The sequence below is a fragment of the Vicia villosa genome, linkage group LG7 (genome assembly GCF_029867415.1).
Source record: "Vicia villosa cultivar HV-30 ecotype Madison, WI linkage group LG7, Vvil1.0, whole genome shotgun sequence".
Taxonomy (NCBI): Eukaryota; Viridiplantae; Streptophyta; class Magnoliopsida; order Fabales; family Fabaceae; genus Vicia; species Vicia villosa.
Genome location: NC_081186.1, coordinates 96,537,331 through 96,555,966, shown reverse-complemented (window position 1 = coordinate 96,555,966; position 18,636 = coordinate 96,537,331).

The following is an 18,636-nucleotide window of genomic DNA, read 5'->3' as shown; positions in this document are numbered from 1 at the left end:
AAACATTCAACATGTTGAATGAGAAATTAGTGGGGGCCACATAATATTTTTGACAAATTATTATTGGTTGTTGTGAGTATTTATATTTTTATTTCATGATAATTATTTAATGTCATTTATTTTATAGTAAATAAATTTTCTATTTATTTTTATTTTCACCAAAATTCATCATTTTTTTTTGTCTATAAATAGAGACTTGGTTCATTTGATTTGGACACACCAAAAAATTCCACTTTTTTCTCTCTAATTTTTCTATTTGATCTTCAACAAACTCTTGTAAATAAATTATTTAAATCTTAATTATTTTAATTTAATTTCAATTGATAATAATATTAATATATAATTAATTTTAATATATAATCATAAAACAAAAATATAAAAGAAAATAAGAATATGAAATAAAAGTAGTGGGGTAGGGTGTTGAATTTTATTCAACAAAACTATTGTAGTGAGTAAAAGTTGAATATGTGTTGAATTATTAGGTGGAAGAGAGAGAAGATGATGTGGAGTATAAAAAGTGAAAAAGTAGAGTGTTGAATTTGGAAACCATTGTAAATAGTCTAATAATTTTCACATAGTGTTATTCTTTGGTTGTTTATTGATAACGGTCGTAATTTTTTCTCCGGTTTTAGAGTTTTCACGTTAATCTCTTGTGTTGTTATTGTGTTTCTATTTTTTCTCTATGTTTGTTATTTTTCTAACAATATTAATACTCTTGTACATAAAATTATTTAAATTTTAAATTTTTAATAAATAAATTTATATAAAAACAAGATAATATTAAATAATAGACAACATATCCATTAAGAATAAGATAGTATTCCACAAAAGCAATTAAGCAAGCAATTGTAAATTTGTATGCTTTATGCACCCAAAATCACAGCCACAAAAAACTTAAAGAAGATTCAGTTTCATAAGTTAAACCCACTTTCTACACAGATTTAATGCTTTGACTTTGACCAAATTATTGATTCTCCTTTCCACTTTAATATAAACTCTTTATTCCATGACTGTATAGTATACAGTAATTAACTATATATTGTTTGTTGCTTTGAAAGTCAATGACTATTACTCATCATGGTGGCAGTCTTAAAATGTTGGTGTGGAATCAGGTAAATCATTCAATGTATATTGCATACTACAAGCTACCAGTTTCTTGATGATAAGCATATTTGTAATGCAGTGTTGTTGTTGTTGTTGTAGAAAAGGAGAATGTGGCCAAATTTGAAGGGAAAAAAATGTTTTTTTTATGGCTAGTGTTGAAGCCAGCAAGGTGCATAATGCATGTGTGTAATTTTTATAAGAAAATTTCTTTGGCCACCTTCCTATGAGGTCACCCCCAGCGAAAATACCAAAATACCCCTGCTTCGGAAATGAACTTCCGAAGCGCTTTTTTTTTAAAAAAATTAACTTATTTCGGAAGTTCATTTCCGAAAACATTATTTCGGAAGTGAACTTCTGAAATACTGCGATTTCTGCAGATTTATCAAAGCACTCCCCTTCCCCCAATCATTTACCCTAAATCAAAACAAAAAGTGGCAAAGACGAAAATTTGTGCAAACAGAATTCCAAAGCTGCATCAAGGCTCCAATCACACTGCTAAACAACATTCAAAAGCCCTCAATCCCAACACTTTGTAAGTTTTGAAATTTTTAGATCTATTATTCAAATGCATGTTATTTAGGGTTTTAAGTGCATAAATGATATATGGTTAGGTTGTTAGTAGTATTTAGGTTGTTTAGAAGCATTTTGATTTGGTTTGAAGTTTGGTTTAGGGGTCTGCCATGGAAGTTGCAGAAAACTCCATCGCAGGGGTGTTTCGGAAGTTCATTTCCGAAAACACCTCCCTCCCAGTTTTCGGAAATGAACTTCCGAATTGTATCAGAAGTTCAAATTTTTTTGTTTTTTATTTTGTCTCGCATATTAATCGATTTCAACTGTTTACAGGAACATGTCAGACAACCAACAAGCACGCAGGACTGCGTCTTCTAAAGAGGGCGCTAAGGGAAGAAAGGGTTCTTCCAAGAAGGAGGTGAAAGAGGTGAAGGAGGTGAAGGAGAAGAAGAAGCTTTTGACTGGTTCTGCTTCTCGTCCCCTGGGAGTCCATGGCTCGGACGCGCAGGCTCAGCCTTCAGGCGTGATCAACGCTGATGGTTCTGATACTGAGTGGGATGAAGATTGGTATAATTATCTTCATTCGGAGGAGTTCGCTCGTCGAGAAGAATAACGTGTTTTTATTTTGTTTGATGTGTATTTTGTAACGCTCGTCGGGCAGAATAACATGTTTTTGTTTTGTTTGACGTGTTTTGTTTTGTTTTGTTCGGATTTCGGATTGTATCGCACAGTGTTTTTGTATTGGATTTATCATGTTAATAAAAATACGTACTACTGTAAGTAACAAATGACGGAGGAGGTGTAACCGGAGCCGGAACATATGACGGAGGAGGTGGATGTTCGGAGGAAGAAGAACCGGAGGTACGTCCACCGCGAGACAAAGGAGTCAATCATTGTAAGCTATAGTTTATCATTATCATCTGGGGACGTCATTTCTAAAAAATCAAGATTAAAAATAATAAGATTTTTTTCCCAATTTTTTGTAATGACGTCCCCTGATAATAATGATAAATTATAGCTTACACTGATTGGCTCCTTTGTCTCGCGGTGGACGTACCTCCGGTTCTTCTTCCTCCGGACATCCACCTCCTCCGTCATATGTTCCGGCCCCGGTTACACCTCCTCCGTCATTTGTTACTCACAGTAGTACACCTTTTGAAATTTGGAAGCCTTTTTTTCTCCCCACCACTCTCTCATCCCACCTACCCGTGTTCAACAATATGTAACTTTAATTTTATGTAATATTGTCGTTGTAAACTTCACCCGATTAAATAAAGCGAATTGTTGTTGTTTTTCATTTTATTCTGTCCAGACATATTTTCGGAGGTTCATTTCCGAATTCTCCAAGGGGGGTGCGTTCGGAGATGAACTTCCGAAACACCACATTTTCTGAAAATGTAACTTTATTTCGGAGATGCATCTCCGAAACCAATATTTTATATTAAAAAAACACGTTTTCGGAAGTTCATTTTCGAAAACACCTTTTTTAAGAAAAAAAGTACAGTTTCGGAAATGCAATTCCGAAACAAGGGGTATTGTGGTAAATTTATCAGAGGTTGGCAAGAAGGTTAGGAGGTGGGTGAAGAAAAAACCTTTTTATAATACTGTTACTTGTTAGTATTTCTTTTGTATTGAAAGGTCCATATGATTCCATGGAGAGAAATTGTGTATATTATATAGTATAGTTATCACTTTGAGAAATGTTTGACTACTATGTTCAAAACTAAATTTCTCTTATTGAAATCACTAAACAATATTTTCATGAGGGGCACGTGATGCAGTAATTTTTATTTCAAAAAAGTTGGTAGAGTTTATAATATATATTACTCTTAATTAAATCTATAAACATTGAAGGAATGTTTTGTTATAATCATATTGTACTTATTGTTGAGGTATGATGTACATCTTTCGGTGGTAGATTGGGCTAAGACTAAGGTTTTGTATTTTGTGTTTTTTTTTCTTTGTTCTCCTCAAATTTTATATTTAAAGAAGTTTTTAAAAAAAAATTGATAAAACATCAAAAAAAGTCTAAGTATGATGTTTATTTGTTCAAATATATGTTGATTATATTTAGTATTATTGATGAATCTTTGTGTATTTTAATATTTCATTGGAGTTCAAATACATCAAACAAAAGAAAATACCTTTGTAAATCCCTTAATATTGTAAAGAACTCTAAAAAAATTATAATAAAAAATGCAAAAAGAATATCAACTTCCATGAATACATTCTTAGAATTTGAATTAAATCAAACTCAACTTTATAAAATTGACTTTGTGAATTTAGTAAAAGAAATATCAAGTCCTATGAGTACACTTTTGGAATTTGGGTACTCTAACTCCTATTTAGCAAGTTGTAAGTTTGATCATAACATATCAATGGAACGCGTAACTTGATTGGTAATTCTCTCATTTTTTGGCAGAGTAAAAACAAGCAAGTATCACGTAGGCCAAAGTCGAAGCAAGGTAAGTCGTTAAAGATAATTTTTTTGTATAAATAATTTGGATTTAAGTGATTATGGTATTAATCTCGAAGTTGTCTCGATTAAGTGAAACAATATTATCTCCGTAAAACTCACTAAAATGCAATACTTCTCTATCAGATCAAACACATTGAGACCAGACACTATTTTTTTAGGATTATGTTAAAAAAAGTTGTATAATTGAGTTTGTAAATTCATCAAACAAACTATAAGACATTCAGAACAAATCCAATGAAAATCCTTGTGATTGTTTTTGTTTCTATTATAGTTTTTTCATTGGCTCACTACTTTAAGTTCTAGTACTAAAAATGTTGTGAATTCAATACCAAGAATAAAGTATAATGCAAGGGAAGAATAAAGGACAAGGAAGAAGAAGAACACAAAAATTGGTTATAACTGCTATTCTTTTACTTTCTCTTAGAAAACAAGATTACAAGAATAAGAAATAACCTCTCTCACCCTAAATTAGGATTTGCAGCTTAGCAATGATGAGTAGGGATGACAATGGGCAGGGTTTGGTCAGGGTACTATAGTCCCTGTCCCCATACCCGCAGTTAAAAAAAATCCCCGTACCCGAGCCCAAATCCGCGTGGATATCAATATTCATGTCCGTACCCGTACCATGTGGGTACCTCAATGCCCATACCCGTACCCGTTTACCCGCATTTATAGTAAAATTAAATCGTTTAATTACAAAATATCATATAATTTAAGTCTTTTTAACAATATTAAAAAAATTATGTATGTAATTGTTGAGTTAAGAAACAAATAAACCTTTTTATTAAAATGTGTAATGATTTAATAGCGATATATTTGTAAAAAAAATTAGAATCATGTATTTTTATATAATAATATAAATGACATTATAGAAATATGTAGTGTGGATATGGAGCGGGTTGGGTAGTAAGGTACCCCTGCCCGCACCCATACCCGCATATTTTAATGGGCAGTTGCCCGTGTTCGTACCCATACCCATTTGTATGGGTATTTACCCTACCCGATATGGGGTTTTTTGTGGATACCCACTAAGGATGGGCCAAATTGTCATCCCTAATGATGAGAGACTAGTATGCTATTTATAATAAAACCTAACATACTAACTAATGGGCTTTTTCCACAAGGCCCATTACACAAGTCAACTTAATAAACAAGCTAACTTACCAAATTAGGGTTTAAACAGTAAACCTAATTTAACATGCTAACAACCCTAGCATCTTCGACACAAGCATGTGAACAACCTTCGACTTCATGCTTAATCCTGTCGAACCAAGAAGCTACCCTTCGGCCATACTAGAGTTCGATCCAATATCTCAAAAAAAAAATACAAAAATATTTTAGTAATTTGTTTTTTATTTAAAAATACAAAAAAAAAATGTTAACATTATTATATTTTAATTTTTTTATAAAAAAGACTAAAAAATATTATTTCAATTTTTTAATTCTTGTTAGAGTTGAATTTGAATTTCTATTGTTCATTTTTAGTCAATTTTTATTTATTATTTTTGCTTATCTTTTATTATTATTTCATGTTATTTTGCTAACTTTTTTTTAGATATTATCATGAGTCTTGGATCATTACGGACATTCACAATTTATTTAATTTTTATATATTTATTATTTTATTTTTGTTTGATTTATAAAAATTGTATTAAATTTCAATCCTCCATTTGTTAAAATTGTATTTTCTATCCTCATATTGATGGAATAATTTTTACCGCTCACAATAATTTATAATAAACTCAGTGTATATACTACAATCGTTGTTAAATGTTATGCATTAAAGAATATCACAATGCCTGTTTGAAGTAACCGCTGTGATAGGTAGTGCGCTACCTAGTTTATAATCACAGTCGCACGACCATGGTGAAAAGCATCATACTTACAACCATCCCTTACATCACAACAACTGGTCAAACGTAGTGGTATCCTTTTCCAACCATTCTGAAATGGTTTTTCCGTAGTAGTGAAGTAAAATTTTGTGACTTAAGGTTTTTATTTTCTATGTTTTTGAGTTTGATTCTATATGTGTGTTTTGTTGAAAGGAATGAAATGTAAATAAAGATGGATAATGGTTGAACTTATACAAAATTTGGGCTTAATGATGGGTGAAATAAAAGATTTAGAGTATAATTATATTCATTGGTTCAGTTCATCAATTTGACAATTTCTAAAAATTAAAATAGAAAAATCAAAATAAACTACATCGATTTTTATTGATTCGATTCGATTTTAGAATCGAACCATAAACAATCAATTTTATTTTGGTTTAGTTTGATTTATCAATTTAATTGATTTTTTTATTCCTTACAACTCTAAAATAAAGTAAATAAAATTTTAATATTTATAAAATAACAATTCTTCATAAAAAATAATTATCATATATTAATATTTAAGAATTAAAACATGAATTTAAAGGTAGTGCACTAATGGTGTAAATTTACTCTACACATACAACCAATCAAAATTTTTACATTTGTCATATCATATTAATTTTTTAAATTAAAATTATGTTTTAATTGAATACATGATTGTGATTGGTTGACAGTGTAATAATATTCTACACTATGAGTGCATATCTCTTTTTCTCTTAAAACATTTAATAAATAGCACTTTATTTTCATAACAATATTTCAAAAAACCATTATTTATATTATTGATTGCAAATTAAACCCGATTTAGTTAGCTTTAAATAAAACGCTAATAACGCATCACCTTTTAGATGATTCAATAAAATAACAATATATAAAAAATCAATTGAGATTCTATTCTTTTTACTTTCTCACAAAACATTATTGATTTTATTCTTTCATCAACGTTACTACATCATTTTTTTTTCCTCAGTATATTACTACCTTATAATTTTTTATTAAATAAGTTAGTAGCTGATATTTTTCTAAAAGGTAAATAAATGCAATGCCGCAATTATATACTCCCTCCGTTCCTTTTTAAGTGTCGTTTTAGCAAAAAACTCTTCAACCAAGATAGTAGATTATTAGAGCTATTTTTCCTAATATACCCTTATTTATTTTTCTCTTTCTAAATAAATTCAATCATAAATTATAATATTAAATTATAAAACGACACTTAAATAGGAACAAAAAAATTCTTCTAAAACGACACTTAAAAAGGAACAGAGAGAGTAATAACTTTCAATTGTTTTTATAATAATCCAGTCAAAAAATAATAAAATAATAGTACTAAAAACAAATTGCCGACAATAGAAAGCACGGGCCCACTAGAGACTTTTTCAATAACCATAGTTCATTCTTTACCACGCGTCTTCTATCCAACCTCCATATCCTTCCCTTTAACGGCGACGATTTTCCACAAACTTCTCGATACGTCAATACTGTATCATGATTTTTTCGTCAGAGTTTCTGCACCTTCTGACACTTTTCCCACAATCCCTATTTTACCCCTCATAAAACTACTACTACTATTTGTTCAACTTTTTCAAGTGACCAAAAGTCCTCAACAGTAGTGACTAAAAAAGAATGGCAATTATTAGTTTTAATTAGTTTTGATAGATGTATTGTAGGGTGGGCGTGGTGGTCCATCAATAGAGAGAGCATGTCACATACTCTTCTTCCCTAATAGGTGTAGAAAAGTATTATATTGGTGAATTGGAGTTTAACCCAATACAATTCTAAAATGGTGTACATAGTTGAAATTTGTGAAATTCCACTATGAATAGTTGTTGGTTTTTGTGGTGTTTATTACTAGGATATGGCTATAGATTTCATTTTACATGACTATTTATCATTATCTATGTTTTTAAATGAGTTTTGTTTTAATAAATAAAATTTGTTTTAAATTTATTTTAATTTTTAATTTTTTATAAATAAATAATTATTTTTTAAATGTGTTGTTTAATTATTACTATTATTTACACTATTTTCAACTAAAGGTGCTTAAAATTTAAGAATTACAATGAATTAAAACACATTAATAAATTAATTCAATTTTTAATAATCACTTTAATAAAAAATAATAATTAAATGCTAGAGTAGTTTTAGTTTAGTTTAAAAGTTTGAAAACAATTTGTTTGACTTCAATTTTTCAATTTTGTTTCTTAAATTTGGAATTGGTTTGCAGATTTCTTTAACATTCAGATTTTTATTAAGAATTTCATAAAGGACAAAACTTAGGTACAATTCTTTATGTGTGGTTCTTATTATTTTCCAATGAAAATATGACAAGTGTATAATTTCCATTTACACGTATGCAGATTTCTCCTATTTTCACTTAGTAAATGATATTTAAGTATATTTGTCATATTTTCATTGGAAAATAGTAAGAACCACACCTAAAGAATTGTACCTAAGTTTTGTCTTTTCATAAATTGTAAGAAAGTCATGAGCAGTGACTGGTCTTTTCGATTGATTGTTCCTTTCAATGTAAGTTTGGTCAATCTTTTTTCTAAAGTTTGGCAAGCTAGAAACACTATTAGATTCTATGGTAGGATGGTTCATTGGAAAACTTGTGTTGCCTCCATAGTTGATGCCATCAGCAATGCGGGAAATCAAACTAGGAAAGTTTCTAAATCTTCCATAGATAATTTCTTCATTCTAAAGAAACTGGAGATCTTTATTCATCCTCCTAAAATCAAGAAAATCATTAACATTTTTCGGTCGCCTCCTTATAGGGGTTGGATCAAATGTAATATTGATGGCTTTGTATAAAGGTGTTTCTTCTTCTTGTTCTTGTTGAGGGATTTTTAGAAACGTGGAAGCTGGTCTTTTAGGATGCTTTGCCAACTTCTTAGGTGACAGCAATACCTTAATTGTTGAGCTGGCAACATGCATGACAAGTTAGGGAGAGAAGGTGGAATAGCCTTTGGATATAATCAGACTCCATTATTATGGTGAGGGCCTTCACCAATTTCAAACTTGTCCCTTGGAGAATTATATCTAAGTGGTTGAATTATGCAGCTATTACTCTTGATATGATGAATTTTTTGTCTCTCATATTTTTAGGAAAGACAATGGTTATGTGAATTCTTTAGCCACCACTGGTTTCATGTCTAGAATTTTCAATTGGTTAAATTTTGTACATTGACAAATATTTCTTGTTAGACAAGCTTGGAAGCCCAAGGCTTAGACACATTTCTTAAGAGATTTTGGTTTGGTCCCCCTTTATGTAGCTTGATCTTTGTCTTATATTTCATTTGCTCTTTTGGTTTTAATAAAACCAATTTGCATTTGTAAATAGATTTATAAATCTGTTTTATTTTTTAAAATCAATTTTTTTTTAAGAAAAGGAAGTGTTTTTTCAAGAAAAAATTTAAAAAAGAAATATGTTTTCTAGACTTTTTTGTTTTCAAAAATAAAATAAAATAAAAATTTTTAGGGTAAAAATCAATTTTTATTTTTATAAAAAAATCATTTTTAAAATTAATTTTTCTTTAAAAAATACACAATTTCTTATACTAACAAAATTAATTTAGTACAAATGTAATGTGTTTCAATAATATGATTGTATTTCCTAATTTGTGTTAGTGGTTGGTCATATTGGTCCCCGACCGACCACTCAAAAGGAGTTGCAATACTTCAAGAACCTTTTTAACACACGTGAATTACCTTGCATATAAGTGTATAGGATTCATATTCTAGATGCATCCAACGGTTCTCCGCAACTCACGCCTAACAAATAGCTAGTTTGTTATTTCACCTCCATTATATATCTAGAACACGTCAATTCGAGTAATCAGTTTCAAATTCAATTTCAATTCACTCTCCTCCCACACATACTAACTTGAGCGTTAGAGTGGTAACTTTACAGGTCATCCCCTACTCCGCCACCCCAGAAGCTCAAATATGCTATTATCTTTGATCCTCACTCTATTTTTTATTCAAGTACGAAACAATGACACCACCTGTGGGAATCAACTTTTGATTCATGTGTTTTCCATAATTTCATGTTCTCTCTTTGATTCATTGATTCGAAACCTTCTCAGATTGTGGAATCAAGTATCTCCTCAACTTTGATTTCCAAAATTTATGGATCTCTGACTTCGACACATATCAGTAATGGCTGGATTCAAGCTACTCGCTCCACCGTAGCATGAAAATTCGTTGTCGCTACTGCTGGTCAAGCAGCGATTAAATCAACCACATTCATCTCATTCTCAAGGCATTGTGAATCCAAGAGTAGAGGTTTCATTGCATTCAAATCTATTAAAGGCTCTTCAGAAAGTTGAATATGTCTAAGTGCCTCTGATTGGACCTTCGATTCCACCTCTAGTTTCGCAACCTAAAGCCATACCTGGTTTTCAACTACTACGAGCGGAACAACATATACAACATCAATCAGCAGCAAAATTTGCAAGCAATAAGGAAAGGTTACTTCGCCCCGAACAAAGTATCCACAATGAACCTCCGCGAGGGAACATCGTTCAAGAGGCTATATCTTGGAAAACTCAAACCACCGTTCCAGAGCCAGCCACAAGAAAGAAAGATGAAGCTCCTAAGCCGAAGAACCAAGAAAAAAGCAAGAAACATGAAAGTCCTCCACAAAGACTCGAGGGAGTTCGAGGAAGCCACACTCCTCCCTTGGATCAGGCAGAGAATCAGTCATCGAAGAGCCAATAGAAGCATCCTCTTTGCGCCTATATCTTGGACAATTGAATACTTAAGTCCATGGAGAAGCCTCTCAAGTTAGGTGAATGTAATGGAAAAGAAGATCCGAACAAGCGTGCAACTCATCAATGATTAGTTGAATTACTTCAATGCTGACGAAGCCTCCAAATGCAAGTTGCTCACATTAAATCTAGTAAGACCGATCATGCTATGGTTCAACAGTCTGCCATATGGGTGTATTGAATCATAGATAGATTTATACAAACGATCCATCATGAATTTTACCGTCTAGAAAAGGCATCCTATGATAGTAGTTGCTTTGAGTGGGATCGTTCAGAGGAAGAAAGAGAGCTTATGGTCTTATATCGACTAATTTACACAAGTTGTTGTTGAGGTAGAGGGAGCTGAATAAGATCTTAAGTGTTTGACCTTCGAGAATAGCCTTCTGCAGAAACATCCCATCAAATTAAAGTTAGGAAGAAAATTTTAAGTTAGGAAGGGAGCGTGAATCACTCAGCATGGCCCAATCTTAAATGATCTTAGAAGAAAATTTAAACACTTGTTTCGATAATCTCGCCTCTGCCAACACCAACTCTAATCGCCTGGCATGAAAGGAGTTTCACCATCGGAAGGATGAGCTCGACCGAGGAATGCAGGGCTAATACGAAAACTACACGCCGCTGAGTGTATATTGGTACAAGATTTACCAATATTGCGCTAACACAAAATTCCAGAAAGGAGGTGTTAGACCTCATTTACCCATTAGAGAGTCATCCTGGATCGAAAAGTTGAAATATCGTCGCTTCTACAAGGGACATAGCCACAACACTAACGAATTCATCTATCTAAAGGATGCCATTGAAGGGTTGATCAGGAGAGGCCAAATGAACAAGTACATCGAAGGGGGAAAAAGAGAAAGGGAAGAGTCCCCTATAGGTAAATATCTCTTAAAGACTACCGAAAGGGGGACCCCTGGCGAGGATAAAGATGCCAGCAAAGGTAAGCCCCAATATATTGTCGCCATCCCCGGAGGAGCGCCCCGTGCAAACCTCCCAACTAAGGTAACCATGAAGAGAAAAATCATCGAGAAGTTAGCCTTCCATAAAAAGGATTGGAGTACCTCAGTGAAAACCCTTTACCGACATATGTTAAGATTTCAGGACTCTGAGAAAATCAGAGATACTTCAAACAAAATATTACCCTTGGTGATCACAATGATAATCGACCAATTTGATGTCTGACGATCATATTGGCAGCCAAGTGCTGAGACATAGAAGCATTCTCAAGGTGCAGAGACTTTAACTCTATATGGGCTGCTGAAAGAGATACTTGAACAAATAACAAGTTTTGTAAATTTTTTCATAAATTTTTTCATACAACAATAATTAATTTTTAATATATATGAACACGAAAAAATAATTTATAGTAAACATATGGAGGAAGTAAATATGATTAGAGAGGAAGTAATATAAGAGAAATACATGCGAAAAGATCATACATCACACACCTTATAAGTAACACATCTAGATATACTAACCTAACCTAGAGACTTTAGAAACGAGTGTCTCCAAAGTCAACTACTCAAAAAAATTGGCCTCATCCATGGATTTACATAACTACTAATGATTAGGTAAAATGTGATAATCATAAATGGAGATATTTAGTTCTTGCTGGATTTAATGGGGATCCTCCTACTAGCAATATTTTAGGTTATTCATGTTAAACTCTTTATTTTTACATTGCATGTAATTATGTCATATGGCTAATCATTATAAGAAAAGATTGATAATGCCTCCCTCATGATGGTCGGGGACGTGTAACTGGGTTGTCGTTGGTCATTTCTTACATCTGACAATAATTACTTGTAGGTAACTGACTTATTGACTTTTCTATTTTGATTGGGCAGTCACTCCACATATTATCGTCTGTTTGAGTATGTATCATGAGGCTTTGGAATTCAGGTTATAGGCCCTTTAGAAGAAAGACGAATAATGTTACACTTTTGTCTCAATATGATTTTGTATTGGGTCTAGTATATGTTGGCTCGTCAGGTCTTTAGTATCGAGGTTAATTAAGACACGTGATTCATAACATAATGTCGATCTCATGGCCCTTTAGTTTTATATCACTCCTTGACCCCCCCCCCCCCCCCAAGTATGAGGCTTAGTAAAGACGAGGTGTGTTAGAGTAACGTTTTAAAAACTAGTTCAGACTGATTGGTTTAACAGGTCAAAATGGTAACCAGAGTGGTAACCAATTATAGCCAGTTATTTGATCAATCATGTAATCAAGCTGGTGGGAACCTTTACAAATCAATCAAGATCGGAAAAATTCGATGAACTAGTGGTTTTTACGAACTGCAAGGGTTAACATTCTCTACTTTTATTCTACAAAAATTAAATTGACTCTATTTTATTATTATTATTATTAATATTATTATTATTATATTTTTTAATTTATAAAATTAATAAAACATAAAAATAGAAAACATATTTTAGAATTTAAATATTTGAAAGTAATAGAAAGTAGAAATCTCATCATTTAAACTCGTATCTCTATTTACAGAGGAAACATTTAATAGACACATATAATTGATTATTTGTAATATTTTTCACTCATCCGATTCATTTCGATTTAATATATATATATATATATATATATATATATATATATATATATATATATATATATATATAACTTTGTTATCGAGATCGAGTTATATGACCGAGTCATGCAATTATATCTAAATCTATCATATGATTTGAACCGTGACTTTTTGGTTCAACCATCGACCCCTTGACTCTATGACCTTTTTTGGTTGGTGGCAGAGCCGATTTTAAAAGTATTTCTTAATAGCGTTATTCTTATCAACTAATCTATAAAGCACGAGGTTTCTTAGGGAAACGTGCTTGAGAATATTACTTCGGTTCACTAGTCCTGCAAGCATGAGGCCCCATAAAGACGAGGTGTTTAATATTTGTATTTATTCTCATCAACCCCAATACACGAGGTTAATGTTAAGGAATCCTTGTTTCCATTTTGAATTTTATTTATAAGGTTATTCATGAGATAATATTATTAGGGTTTTTAAATACTATATTTCCCGTTATGTGATTTTTTTGTTACTACATCATGAAGGAGGTTGATAGAATTGTATTATCTTTTTATTGTTAGGATTTTTTATCAAGGGATGTTTATCATGTTATCATATTTACGCATGTCGTATTCCCTACGTGACATTTGATATCCTAGGTTACATTTTCCCATTTCCTTGTCATGACTTTGAATTCTTTTGATGTGACACTTGAGTATCTACTATTCCCTTCTTTTTCCCATTTGATATCCTAGGTTACATTTTTCCCATTTCCTTGTCATGACTTTGAATTTGTTTGATGTGACTCTTGATTCTCTACTATTCCCTTCTTTTTATATTATATTATTTACATGTTCTTTACCATGTTAATTTTGATAAGTGCTTTCTTATTTTCTGTCAGAGTTTAAGTGCATTCCTTGTTGCATAATTCGTTTCTTTCCTAAGGTATTCCTTTTCCTAACCATTTTTTTCCTTTTAGTTTTTAGTGTTGTTTTATCTTTAATAGTGATTATGAAAAAAATATACCCTAGTGGTGAGGTTGTTACTCCCCTATCAGGGATAAATAGTTAATCGATATGTGTTATTATTATTTTAAGAAGTGTGATGGAAGTATAAACCTGAGCGCTATTTTAGAGAAAAATTTAGGTTTTAGTAGCCCCTTTAGTGGTTGTAGTGTTTCAAATAATAGGAATATGAGTAGAATGATTATGTAATAACTTATGTTTTTCCTTTTCCATAAGTCGTTCAAAAATATTTTGCAGTGTTTATTCTAATGGATAGTTCAATGTTTTTGATAATGATTGTAGCACGTGTTATCGTGACAAAGTTATTGTAAGTGCATTCAGGTTTTGTCACAAGGTTTTCTCTACAAGTTATGAAGATTGCATGATTCTAAAATATGTTTAAGATGGAGAAAAATTCGCTTTTAAACAAACTCAAAGTTCATGTGCTTTTATACGTACGAAAGTGTTATTGAGGATCTACGGGTTAAGATTCCTTTTACAAATTCTGAGTGTGAGGTTATCAAGGAGGTTAATAAGGAACCTTCACAACTCTATTCAAACTATTTCTCTTTTGTTTGTGCCTTTGATATTGTCTATAGAGGTTCATCCATAGAACCCTCATTGGGATTTTTTTTCCTTTTACTATGCAAAAAGAATAGGAAAAGACCCATGGGTGTTTTTATATGTTCGAATTGGCTTTGGTTTATTCTCCCATTTCAACCATCTTACAAGCATTTTAAGACAAGTTTCTTTTGTGTGAAAGGGTGTGACGGTATTTTTTTGAGGTGATGTATATTGAATCCAAAGAGCCTAGATTTCCCTAGAATTGGATGGTAAATCCTTCTTCCATTAAAAGTTTCTACACCTATAATTTTACTAAATTTCATAGGCGCACTCTTACTTTTTTGGAGTTTTTTTCCTAAGATGTATTCTAAGGATATATTTGAAAAGGATGATGATGTTTACTTATTTAGTTATTTACATAAGTAACGTTTCATATGACTTGTCTTTGTTTCAATTTTATTCTTCTCATAAGCTTGTGCTTTTGTAGGTAACATATCTTCGTCCATCATGACAACTTCAAGGGTTTCCTTTTGAAGGCCAACAAGGAGGTGTAAGAGAGAGTCAAAAGTGTTGCTTCCTCTTCTTACGAGGCGATATGTGTGAGGAGGAAGCTCAACGGGTCTTTAGATGAAAGGGATTCCTGTATCTTCTAATGTTATTATTGCTTCTTCTCGAATTAAGGATTCATAACCCGAAAAGGTGAAGGTCGCCACAAGGCCAAACATGATCATTCTTCTTAATAACAGACTCATTTTGTAGTGGATTAAGCAATCAAGGTCGTTAATGATGTTTCTTCCGAGGAAGTTATCATCTCACTGTTACACAACATCGTTGACACGTTCGGTAATGTGGGGGGATTTCATGGGTTGGAGTGTGGCATTTAGGCTCTAAGGACACATTTTTAGAGAAAGCTTATTTGCTGATAGCGGCTTATCATCTTTAAGTTTCTTGAATCAACCAAGCTATTTAGGAGGAGTTCACTAAAAATCGATTAATTGCTAAAGTGGTTTCACTTCAGTTTAAAATCATTTTGTATTAATGAGCATGTTTATAGTCAGTTTGCATTTAAAAATCATATTTATATTTTTCAAAAAGAAAATATTTAAAAGAAATATTATTTTCTAGAATGTTGTTCATTTTCAAAAATTAAAAAGTATTTTATTATGGACAAACATTTTTTTATTTTTTGAATAAAAAAACTTATTTTTATATTTACTTTTAGGGGGAAATATATATATTTTTTATTTTCAGGAAAAAAAAATAAATTATTTTTCCAGAAAAAAATAAAATTCACAATGTTTTATATTAACAAGATTAATTTAGTAAAAATATAATATATTTTTTTTATAATATAATTACATTTTTTTAATTTACGTGCAAAATCTTAAACGACGCTCATTTTAAAACAGAGTGAGTGTTTATTAAAAAATTATTTACACACACTTATTTATTTAATTTAAGATTGTAATAGGCATTACACACCCGTACATGGACTAACTTTGGTGACATGAACGATATTGTAACTTTAATGTATTTTTTTTCATGTTTTATGAAAAAGAGAAAACTTATCTACAATTGTTAGGTGTGGTGTAACGCCCGAAAATTCGATTATTCGCTTAATCTAGACGTTCGGAGTGTTTAGTGAAGTTTTCATATTTTGAGACGATTTAGTCTGTATTAGTTCGGGATAGCGGATCGATATTTAATCAAGAGTTTTGATATTTTCAGTATTAGAAATATTATTGGAATAATATTTGAAGTTTTGGAAATTTTCTGAGTAATTAAGATTAGACCGGAAATATGATATATTGGTCGAATTTGGATTGTCGGTGTTATTTAAGGGCATATTTGGAATTATTAAATTGAAGTCGGAAAATAATATTAAGAATAATATTATTTATAAGTCGGAATTATTAAATTGATATAATATTATTAAAAGTGAGATATTGGTTATTTCGGATTAATTGTCTTATTGGGCCTAAGTTGGTTTGTGAAAAATAGTGTGAAGGCTAAGCCCAATTGTAAAGAATAAAATTAGGGTTTTAGAGATAGAAGAGGTGTGTTGTCATTTGAAGAGAAAGAGGCAAGTCTTGGAGAAGAGGAATGAGCTTGAAGATTTCCATTCATGGTGCCAAATCGGAAGAGCAATCGGAGACCCATTGAGTTGCTTCAATTGATAAGGTAAGGGTGGGGTTCTCTTCCTATAATGGGACTCTTAAACAATTGTATGTGGGGAATTAGATGTGTTAAATTATTACATTATCTTGTTGATAGTTGCTGGAAAATTAGGGATTTAGGTGATTGGTTGTGATGTGTTAAATTGTCGCCGTTTCTTGTTGTGTGTGTTAACAAATGATGCTGGAAATTATGAATCTGTCACGAATGATATGAATGTGATGTGTTGCTTTCTGTTAAATGGCAACACGAAATGTTAATGGAAATTAGAAATTGAAATTGGAAACTATAACTATAATGGTGTGCTGTTCGCGTAACAGGAAGTGAGGGAAAACAAAACAAAAAAAAGAATGAAATAAATGAGGCCACTTCTGGGACGTCGACATTGGTTAGGGACAACCGGCAACACTTGCACATCCATGTTGTTTTATTTTACAATATGCTTTCATATTGATTCATTGTAGAATATATATATATATATATATATATATATATATATATATATATATATATATATATATATATATATATATATATATATATATATATATATATATATATATATATATATATAATAGTAAATATAAGGTTACAGTAAGATATATGTAATAATTTATAAAATGAGGTTTATGATTAGAAAGTGTTATAGAACTACTAAAATACAAAACAATCTCATGTGATCGAAATAGCCGAATTAAGCGGTATAATTAGTTGTTTGGAATTTGATGAAAATTTACGTCGTAGCTAAGTTTAATTAGTACATTAATGTGGTGGCGTTCTTTTGTCGAAATTGTGATATTAATCGGTCAATTAAATTAATAGTTGAATGAATTTTTAATAAGTCTATTTAATTGGAATAAACCTGAAATTAGATTAATTATTCGGTTTGTCGGTAAATAGCGGTATCTTGAGAATTTAATCGAACGAATCAAATAACTGGTAAAGAATATAATTGTATCCGAATTAACCGGTTGATTTGTGTTTTTGGTGACTTGGAAGTTAACCCGAAGACTCATAAAGTCGTGAATATTAAGAATATAACCGAAAATTAGATAACCGGTAGCGACGCGGAATTTGCACAATTAATTGAAGTATGTTTTGTGATTAATTTTGGTTAGTTGATAGTGTATTAGTGAGTCAATTAGAAAACTAATTTATAGAGGATTATGAGAATAATTTGAATTGACTTAATAAGTCGAATTGTTGTGATATACCGAAGTATGACTTTGTCGTTTTGATACTTAACATGATATCTAATTTAGTTAAATGTTAATTGGAAGTTGATTCGGTTTACTTGATAAATTAGCATGTTGAGATTACTCTACGAACCGACCGAGAATTGTGATTTCGGTTTGAAGGCCTTTGTTGGGAATAATGTTGTGATTGCTAATATGTTTATTAATGTGCATCATATGTGATTAGCCTTATGGCATGAACCCTAGCGAGTTGTCGTTAGTTTAGTTGATTACGACGATAGGTGTGATAGTCCTAATGAAGTGTGTATTTGTGATGACGTGCCAAATATGATGATAATTGTGATGATCATGTTTATATGAGAAGTTGTATAGTTGCGATGATGTGTCGAAACATGGCGATATTTGTGATGATTGATAATATGCGATGTTG